A 9909-nucleotide genomic window follows, 5' to 3' on the forward strand; every position below is an offset into this window, starting at 1 on the left:
AGCTTATAAAGAGGGTTTATCACATTTGTCAGGTCTGTGCAAAGCTAAACCAGACATTACCACAATATACTTTCCCCTGGAGGCCCGTGATCCATCCATTGTTTCAGTTTTAGGTTCCAATGATGCGTCACAGGAGCTGTCCAGTGCTGAAACTGCAGAGGGACAGGCTGATGATGAGTGCCGGCAATTCTTCTTAACATTTTTTTCACGTAAAACAGTTTTGTTAAGTTAACTTTAACTAGATGTGACAACTAGTTCTGATTTAGACTTTCAGGGTTCTTTAAAGCCTTTTTATTAGATAAAGACTTGTTGGAAATTGCATACGAGCGTACTACTCATACTTTAAGTCTGACGTCAAAATTAGTATGAAAAGATTGACTATATGAGAAATACCCAGATGTATACTATATGGGGACATTACTGAAGTGCCCCAGGATACATTGCGAACGGAATATAAAATTGTCCTGAGACCGGCTTCAAGCTGAAAGTCAAACATCCCCTTTTCAAAACAAAAGCATCTCTACTTGTCTTCTGTTGGTGCTTTTGTAAATAAGGCTCTTGTTTTGAAGTTAGTAGTAGTCAGTTGTGTTACGGCACTGGCTATTTTGCACCGTTAGTCGTGTTGAAGTTTTTGGTTTAGTTCCTATATATTTGTTATACCTGTTTGTCAGGCCTCTTTTTGTTAATAAATTAGTGTTATGTTTTTTTTTTTAAACCTGTTTTATTATTTTATTTTATTTCTCGTTTCTTGTTACCTTTATGTTGCGTTCCCTACCCTCCCAGTGGGCATGCACTGTAGCTGTTCCTACTCAACGTTCTTGAAGCCAAAATACAGCGCTTTCTTGGAGTTTGCGCAGTAGGGTCCGGCTGGAGGGGCCCTGGTAACACGCTCCGCCCATTTAGCGTACTGCCATGATGGGTTACGCAATACAGCTACGCCAAGAACATAAGTATCTTTCCCCCTAGAAATGCTATCAACGGCTTGTTCAGATCATAGAGGTTTAATAAAGTCTTCTTATTCTGATTCTGATACAAAACCAAAACATATTTCAACTCAAATATCTACTTAAATGGCATCTCAGCTTTCCTTCACGACGTAACTGCTATTCACAAAGACAGCTACACAAGATCCGCGGCTGTCAATCATCATCATATATGACGAAAAATGAACTTATTTAAAACAAACTTCACAGAAAAATGAGCACTTGAACACAATGTAGGGTGATAATAACCAATGATCACAGCAGAGTTTAGGTTTGGAAAAAAATGAGTCTTTTAACTTCATAGTTTGACCAAAATCCCATCCGTTAACATTGAGGAGGAGGGGCTTATGACCTATACTGCAGCCAGTCAGCAGGGGGAGCTCTAAAAATTAATGCTTCACTCCACCGGGGAGATTGTCCCGTCCATTCTTTTTACAGTCTGTGCCCTCCTAGACTGGGCCCTAACAAGTAGCACAATTGACAGTCTCAGAAAATCTCTGAAATGTCAGCATGAAATGTGTTTCCGTGAGTTTTATAGATCAAATGAGCACATGTTGATGTTCTACTTGGTCACTTTCTCAGTTAAAATGTTTTCAGAACTTTCAAAGGTGGAGAATCAACAGATATTTCGTCTCAGTGTGCTTCAGGTTTTTGTCGTTGTAGGTTTGAAATCTTGAGAAACTTGCAAGTGTACTTCATCATCCTATTCATACTTACAGTATATAGTAGACAGTATATTCTCATTGTTTTTGAAGCGCTTTGATGTTTCCTTGACTTTCACGTAATACTTCAATCAAGTGCTCTTTGTCTTCTTTTTGAATATGTTAAAGTTTCATTTATTCAGACAACTGTTTTTAAGGGAATTAGTTTGATCTCGGAAACCTCATTCAGAACAGAGAGACACACATAGAGACACAGACTTCTTACTGTGGCCACCTGCATATGTATGTGCTTAGTCTGTTAAATGCAACTGGAATAAACCACATTGAAATAAGACAATGTTGTCATCTGTCCTTCAAGCTGTTCAATGAAAAGAACCGATATAAAGAAGAGTAAAAAACTTGTACAGTCATCACCAGTTTTAATGCTTGATTTTGCCAAGATTAGTTATTCTAGTTGGTTTGCCATTTTACACCAGAGTTATCAAGACAGTGTGAGACCTTTCCTTTTTTATGGGAAAAAAAAAACCTGCATGCAGTCTCCAAGGGCCGACTCTGTCTCTTCACGGCAACCTCGACGTCACTCAAGTAGAGCAGGCGGCGGTACCGCTGCTTTCAGTCCGCTATTAGCATCTGTGTTTAAAGTTCATAACCTCGGCACTATCACACACCTGCCAGGGGAGCCAAATTTCTGTGCGTTTACTCAGAGATGACAGCAGCGGCGGTGGCGGTGACTCGCTTTTCCTGAAACAAGGAACATGAATTCCTGGTTTGTGTTTTATTCATCAGCCACTTTCAGCAGAGATGATATCAGAGCTCTGTGTCTTAGCGTTTGATGGAGACATGCTTGTTGAGTGTTTTTAGGGTGACCATACGTCCAGTTTGTTTGGGGATATTTTACAAATTAATATTTAACATTGAATGAATCTCGAGAACAAGTCATTTCAAAAGACCATAACTATGCTAATATTTTCTCTTAGAAATTCCACCAGTTTCCGAAAGCTAAGGATCTGTGTATCATTCGTTCATTCGTTTTTCATTATGTAACAAAAACATGAAAAACAAAAAAAAACACTCATTATTTGATATTTGTTTCCAAAACCAAAATGAAAAACCAAAAAAAAACGCCTTGTTTTTCAAATTCAAGCTCTTTTGCTTCGGTACAGAAAACGAAAAACGAAAAACGAACACCTTTATTTGTTTTCTCCATTACCAATTTACCAATATACGCGACCCAGACGTGAAGAGTTACACATATGTTTAGATATGTTTAGCTCTGCAACACATTTCTGATGCACAGTTGCAGTTGAAAGCAGCAATCTTGTCATGCCAAACTGCCGTTAGCATAGCCGTTAGCGTTGGCTGAGAGTTTACTTCCGGGTCACGTACTTTGGCCAATCGGTAATGGAGAAAACAAATAACGGCGTTCGTTTTCCATTTTTCGTTTTCTGTACTGAAGCAAAAGAGCTTGAATTTAAAAAACAAGGCGTTTTTTGTTTTTTCATTTTGGTTTTGGAAACAAATGTGAAATAATGAGTGTTTTTTTTTTTTTGTTTTTCATGTTTTTTTTACATAATGAAAAACAGTCTTAGCCTCTGAAAAGTCACTTTAATGACGCTTCTAAAAACAGGCTGTTTTCAGGCCTTCAGGCATACACTTGATGCCTTGCTCTTAGAGGATGATCACCATTGCGATTTTATTTTGCTATCCACACACTCTTGTTATTGTTTTCAGCCAAAAAACTGCACATTACAGTAAAACACGTCTATTTAAGCGGCTATTGTGATTGTGAGTCCGATGTTTCAGAGGTTTCAAACACTCACCAGAGCTGCTACGTCACTTTCTTGTCATCCGCACATATTCTGTCGACAGAATTAGTCCATTTAATACGATAGTCCAATGTTTTGTCTAACCGCTGCGTTGCATTGGGTCACAAATACGTCAGATCATCTCAAAGGCAAAACGAGGTGATTTAACGGCTACTAAAAGTGGAACTGCCCCCCCTGGCGCTACACCGTGGCTGCCCACTGCTCCTCAGGGAGGGGTTAAATGCAGAGAACAAATTTTGTGTATGTAGCTTTACATAAATGACAATAAAGTATAATGTATATTCTATATTAAACTGCAGTGTTCATTTTAACTGTGGGGTAGTTTGAAAGGGAGGAGCTAACATTCTTATATAGGGTAGGAGGAGCCAGAATTGTCAGGAGGAGGAGTTTACGCTAGGTGACGTCATAACACGAGAAAAATCCAACTCGGCCGTTTGTAGCGGACTTTTTACAAAATGTGGAATAACAAATGAGGGAGGAATGGAATGTACATGTACATCATTGTAGCAAAACCATTATAAAGTGATGTTTTTACAATACCACCCCTTTAAATTACTAGTTTGAAGTCTCACAGGTAGATTCCAAAGGCCATTACAGGAGGATTTAGGGACCAGACCAATTAAAGAGCCTTTCTCTTCGATTCATTTAACTCAGAGAGAAGAAAAATGTTTCAAATGTTTAATTATGCACATAAGATTAAAGATAACAAAAAAGCCTTTGAATGCTTTTTTCCTTTTAATGGAACATGTCTTTGTCCATGTATGACCTTTAAAAAGATAACTAAAAATGTTATCAACATTTCAATTTTCAATCCAACAAAGTATTTTTTTAAGTACAAACAAATGAAGGCCTTTTTTTCCAGTATAGTTTTTTAGTTCTAATCCAAATGTTCAGCGTCTGCAGTGGTTGTGACTGACGGTGCAAATTTCAAGTGTTGGATCGACACACGTTGAACAAAAGCAATGAATACTTTTAACTTCAAAACATAAATACCATTAGTTGTAACCTTCTTTCCTTTAATGGCTTAAATGGGACGATGACTGAATGGTTCCTGTGGCTGAAAGGGAATGAAAAGGCTTCATTGAATCGATTTTTTTGACAACCTGCACAGTTTAGGGACTGAAAGCTGACTGGATTGGGTTTGATTTTAATGGGTATTTTTGCTTTGTTTCCATAGAAGTTTAGAAAAAGGTCTACAAACTAATGAATATTACGTGCTCTTGTAAAACTTCTACTCGGGTTTGTAAAACTTTTACGTGTACATGTAAATAGTTTTAATACGTGTAAAACAGACAAGCAATACAGTACACTGCTGGTTTCTATTTGGTAACTATTTTGTTTATATTTTCTATAGAATATTTTCTTAAAATTCACCAAATGTGAAAAACAACCTACTTCTTTTATTATTTTTATCAACCCAAAGTTCAAATTTTTCCAGCCCAGAAGAAGCCCAATTGGTGGAAACTTGCCCAACCTGGCAACCCTGCCTGGGATCGTCTTTGCCGTTCCTGTGCGAAGTTAGCCAAACATCAGCATGAAAAAGGAAGATTAGGAGGAGCGAGGGCAGCACACACACACACCTGCTCCGACTCTCGCCTACTCAGCACTAATGACCGTGTGATTGGATTAGCTGAGCTTTTAGCAGCATCACAGCTGCAGCTAACTGAAAAGCTAACCTGCAAAGGTCAAGCTCAGGTCAACAAGATGCCTGTGAGGTCCTGACCCTGGTGGAAACTGTTTTTTAAGACGAGGATTCCTAGTGGTGGTGTAACAGGTTAAGGAAGCGGGCTTGTAAACGGAGGTCACAGGTTCGAATCCAACCTGGTCCACCACTGTAGGATGTTGAACAAATCCCTTAACCACAAACTGCTCAAGGTGTACGTCGTTTTAGATAAAAGCGTCTGAAGAATTAAACTGTAATTGAGTTCTCACGTTACTGTCATTGACTAGCTTTTATGGGTACTTGTACATTTTAAAATAACTAAAGTCATTTGTTACACTTCTACACCCAACCGTTAAAAATCAATACCAAAAAAAAAGTGATGACCAAAAAAAAAAGTTTCAGTTCAGTTTTTTTTTTCCCAGTGACCCTAATCCTCTTCCGTACGTTACCGAGTAAATCATTATTTTTTTTTGTTTTAAAAGGATCAACAGACATTGTGAATCTACAAAAAATAAAAATAACCAGACGACAATCAAATGCATCACATCATAGTCGACCAATCAGATTAAACGTAATGCACCTCGCCAATACGGCATTGGATAATGGTTATTTTGATAAATGTAGCTATACTTAGAGCCTGAGAATTATTATTATTTTGAACTGGATTATTTGATGTAATCTTTTTTTTTTTTTTAAATTGCATGTTTTGACAAACTTTCCATTTTATACAGATGCCTTTGTTTGAAAATAAATTCATTTCCAATTGTGTAAGATTTGGTCTCTTTCTTTTTCAGTTTATACATGAGATATTTACTGTATGCAAAGGAACCGTGGCAAGATATATGACCAAAAATAAACTTGGGGGGTGAAAGTAACTAGTAACTTTTACTTTGAGTAATATTACATCGAGCTACTTTTTTTACTTGTACTTGATTATTTTATATATGACTTACTTGTACTTGTACTTGAGTACAATTTCAATCAAGTAACAGTACTTCTACTTGAGAAGGCTATGTCAGTACTATTTACACCTGTGGTAATTGTGTACCCCTAGGGTTACAGGAGCTGTTGGAGTCCTTTCTTTTAGCAACACTACAATCAGATTTGTGGAGGAGCAAGCAGAGAGCGAAACCAGGAAACATGAAGCAAAGGTTGGTAACAGCAGAATCAGAGAGAACTCTGGGTAACTGGACATGAAGAACAGATAATCTGACAGAGATCAGGGAAAAGGACGACTGCTTAATAGATAGTGAGAAACCAATCTGAAACAGATGGTGACTTGATGTCTTCTTTTTGAATAATATGTTAAGGTTTTCATTTATTCAGACAACTCTTCTTCGGGAAATTTACTTTGATCTCAGAAACATCAAAGCCCAACAAAAATACACAAAAAGACATGAAACACACAAACAAGAATACACAACATTTACACAACTAATAATGCTTGTACATGTGCATGTTCGTTATAAAAATAAAATATATACTAAAATAAAAATAATTAAACATTCATTATCAACTGCTGGTACACAAAGTGAATATTTTAAGTAAAGGCCAAAATTTATTAAAATTACTCAATTTATCAGAAAATTAATAATAAAATCTTAAAATACATTTCAATTTCATTATTTGCTTTAAAGGAAAACATGTGTGGTTATTTGAGTTTAGTTGTAAAAATTCTAATAATATTGATAAATTTTTTTTTTTTTTAAAGTACAAATTTGACTTATTCTTGCATGATTTCTTACTGAACACATTTTCAAATTCATCAAAAAAAAAAATTACAGCATTTTGAAATCCTTGTAGATGACGTTTGGAAAACATTACAATTTTATTACAAAAACGGAAGTTTTTAGAGCATTTTGAATTTCACTCATGCAAACAATTTGAGTTGATCTAAAATTTTTATTTTTATGAAAGGAGCGTATCAATCACTGTTATAAACAAATTACCAACATCCCCTGTCTTGATGCAATATGTGTATTTTGGGATTTTTGTCGCAATAACAGAATTTTTGACATCTGTCTGAAATCTGCCTTTAAACCCAAACAGCTGCTGGGCCAGAGAAATGTAGACAGAGGGCCGGAAGTGCCACGCAGGCCACAGTTTGAGACCACTGCTTTGAGCATAGGAAAGAACTGAGGATGATGCATGGTTTGACAAAAAAAAGACTGAGAGATAAAAAGGTTTTCATAAAACGATGGGAGGTGGATGTTGACGTTTAGAATTCAGAAGAAGAAGAAGAGGAGGAGGAGGAGGAGGAAGATGGGATGTGTTGTGACAGTAAAGCCTTGCAGACACTGCTAGCCTCTCCATGACTCCACTGTACGCAGAAGACAAAAAAAGAAAGAAAAAAACAAGCTGCCGCCACTTAAATACAATGTTCTCTCTTTCCCTACAATAAAATCATGTGTCTGAGTCGTAACCTTTAGTCCAAATACGCTCCCTCTGCATGTTTTTAACATGTTTTTATAACTTATAGGAACCAGAGGAGATTTATTAATGTTCTTCACGGCCTCATATCATTGATGCCATTCAATGTTTATCATTCAATAAATACACTTTTTTTGCTTCACATTTGATGACTTTTCCCTAATTTGACGACTACAATTGATTAAGCATAAAATCATGATGATATTTTTTCAATGCGCTGAACACATATTGCATGTATTAGTGTTCTTCGGGGGTCAATTTGACCCAAAGCAGTTTTAGCTGTGTAAAACTTGGGGGGAAGGAGATAATATCCTCATTTGGGAACAGCTCTTTCACAGTGAAAGTGACGTAGAGGAGAATGTGCCTGAGACAGAAGGCTTTCTAATGAATAACCACAAATATGTTACAAAAATGAGATAAAAAAGGGTAAATAAATATGTTTCAGAGGAAGTGGGGGGGGGGACATCAATCAATATGGTTCATTCTGTGAGAGTCATGAATGTGCACCTCAAATTAGAAAATATTTGGTTGAAAAATGTTCCGTAAAACTGAAAGTTTGACCTGATGGTGGCGCTAGAGAACAGGTCAAGGTTTCATTATCAAGGGGTTATTTATTTATTCAATAAATAAACAAAGTCCCTAACACAAAAACTTGGTCAACAAATTTTCTAAAAATCATTTTGTGGAGGCAAAAGACCCCCAGGGATAAAATGTATTTGTAATATTTGAGGATAATAGGAGGGTTAAGGATGATCATGCTGCTCCAAACAGTCCCACATGAATATTAGTGACCACAGGTGTAAACAAAAGCAGTGAATCATCTTCCCACAGAGAGCATGAAGTTTAAAACCATAGGACGATGATGACCCAGTTATTAGTGAGTGGATGACAATATTGTCCATGTGATTATTAGCCCTGGTGTGGATCACAATCAAAGGCAGATTCACGCTCTGACTGACTGAAGCCCAGAGGAAGTGTTTATAAATAATGATGATGATGATGATGATGATGATTGTTCTGTGGATTAAAGATTGTGCTGGTGATCAAAAAGCAGCAAATCAAGCTCTGTTTGTTTATGATCACAGCTTTTATTTATGGGGCTGTATGGACTTCAATCAATCTTTTTATTTAAACTCAGGTCCATCAAAAAACAAAAAAAAAAAAACAAACAAACATACGAACATACATATATATTTTAAAAAGACAGTCATACCAATGTTTCAACATAGCAGACTGGTATCTTACAGCACTGAGGACAGGGTTAGTCAACATCATTATAATTACAGGAACTGTTAAGTGAATCCATTATAAATATTTAAAACCTGAATTATTAGAATTTAATTTTATTTGGGATTTTTTGTTTGTTTTGTTTTTGCAAAATACACAGCAATTATTATTATTATTATTTTTTTCTTCTTAATATTAATTATTCATTATCAAGGTATTTTTCAATAGTTAAAACCTGAATAATAACTATTATTATTATTTGTTGCTTTATTTGCAAAATACACAACTTTTATTATTATTATTATTATTATTATTATTACTGTTATATTTTTATTAATATTAATACTGATTACTTATTTATTTAATTTTTTTATTTTTTTTTTATTTAATATTAATATTATTATTAAAAATTCAAGGTTTAATACTTTGTTTCCGACACTTACATTTTACAATTATTATTTTTGTTATTATCTTTTATTTAAGGGGTTGGGGTTTTCTTCATTGGTATTTTTTTTTTTTTAACCATAGTTGAAACTTATATTATATTAAAACATTTTGTTTATTTTTTAGTTTGTTTGCAAATACACACAACATTTATTGATTACTATTATTATTATGAATTACATTATTTTCTAATTATTTTTAATATTTGTTTGTTTGCAATATTTACATTTTACAAAAATTATATTTAGTCCATTTTTCACAACAAGGGGTGGGAATTTGTTTGTTGGCATTTTGTCCCATCACCACATTTGTCTTAAAAATCACGGTTAAAACCCTTTAAAACCTACATTTTGGAAAGTTAGTTGTTTTATTTTGTTTGTTTACAATATTATTTAAAAAAAAAAATATTATCATCATCATCATTATTATTATAATAATGATTATTTCATTTAAAATATTTTAAAATTATTTTCTGCCTACTGCATAACGTGTGTGTGTGTTTCCTCTCTCTCTCTGTAGGTGTCGCTCTAACTCTTCCCTCCTCCACCTGTTGATGTCGCTCCTTGTGTTTCTGACCCTTCGGAGTAAAACTGACCCTCACTCTGTTTGTATCTCCCCGCTTTTATTGTGAAAGTTTTCAGTCGCTCTTTGTTTTCCTTCAAGCCATTCCCTGC

The sequence above is a fragment of the Gouania willdenowi genome, chromosome 18 (genome assembly GCF_900634775.1).
Source record: "Gouania willdenowi chromosome 18, fGouWil2.1, whole genome shotgun sequence".
NCBI lineage: Eukaryota > Metazoa > Chordata > Actinopteri > Blenniiformes > Gobiesocidae > Gouania > Gouania willdenowi.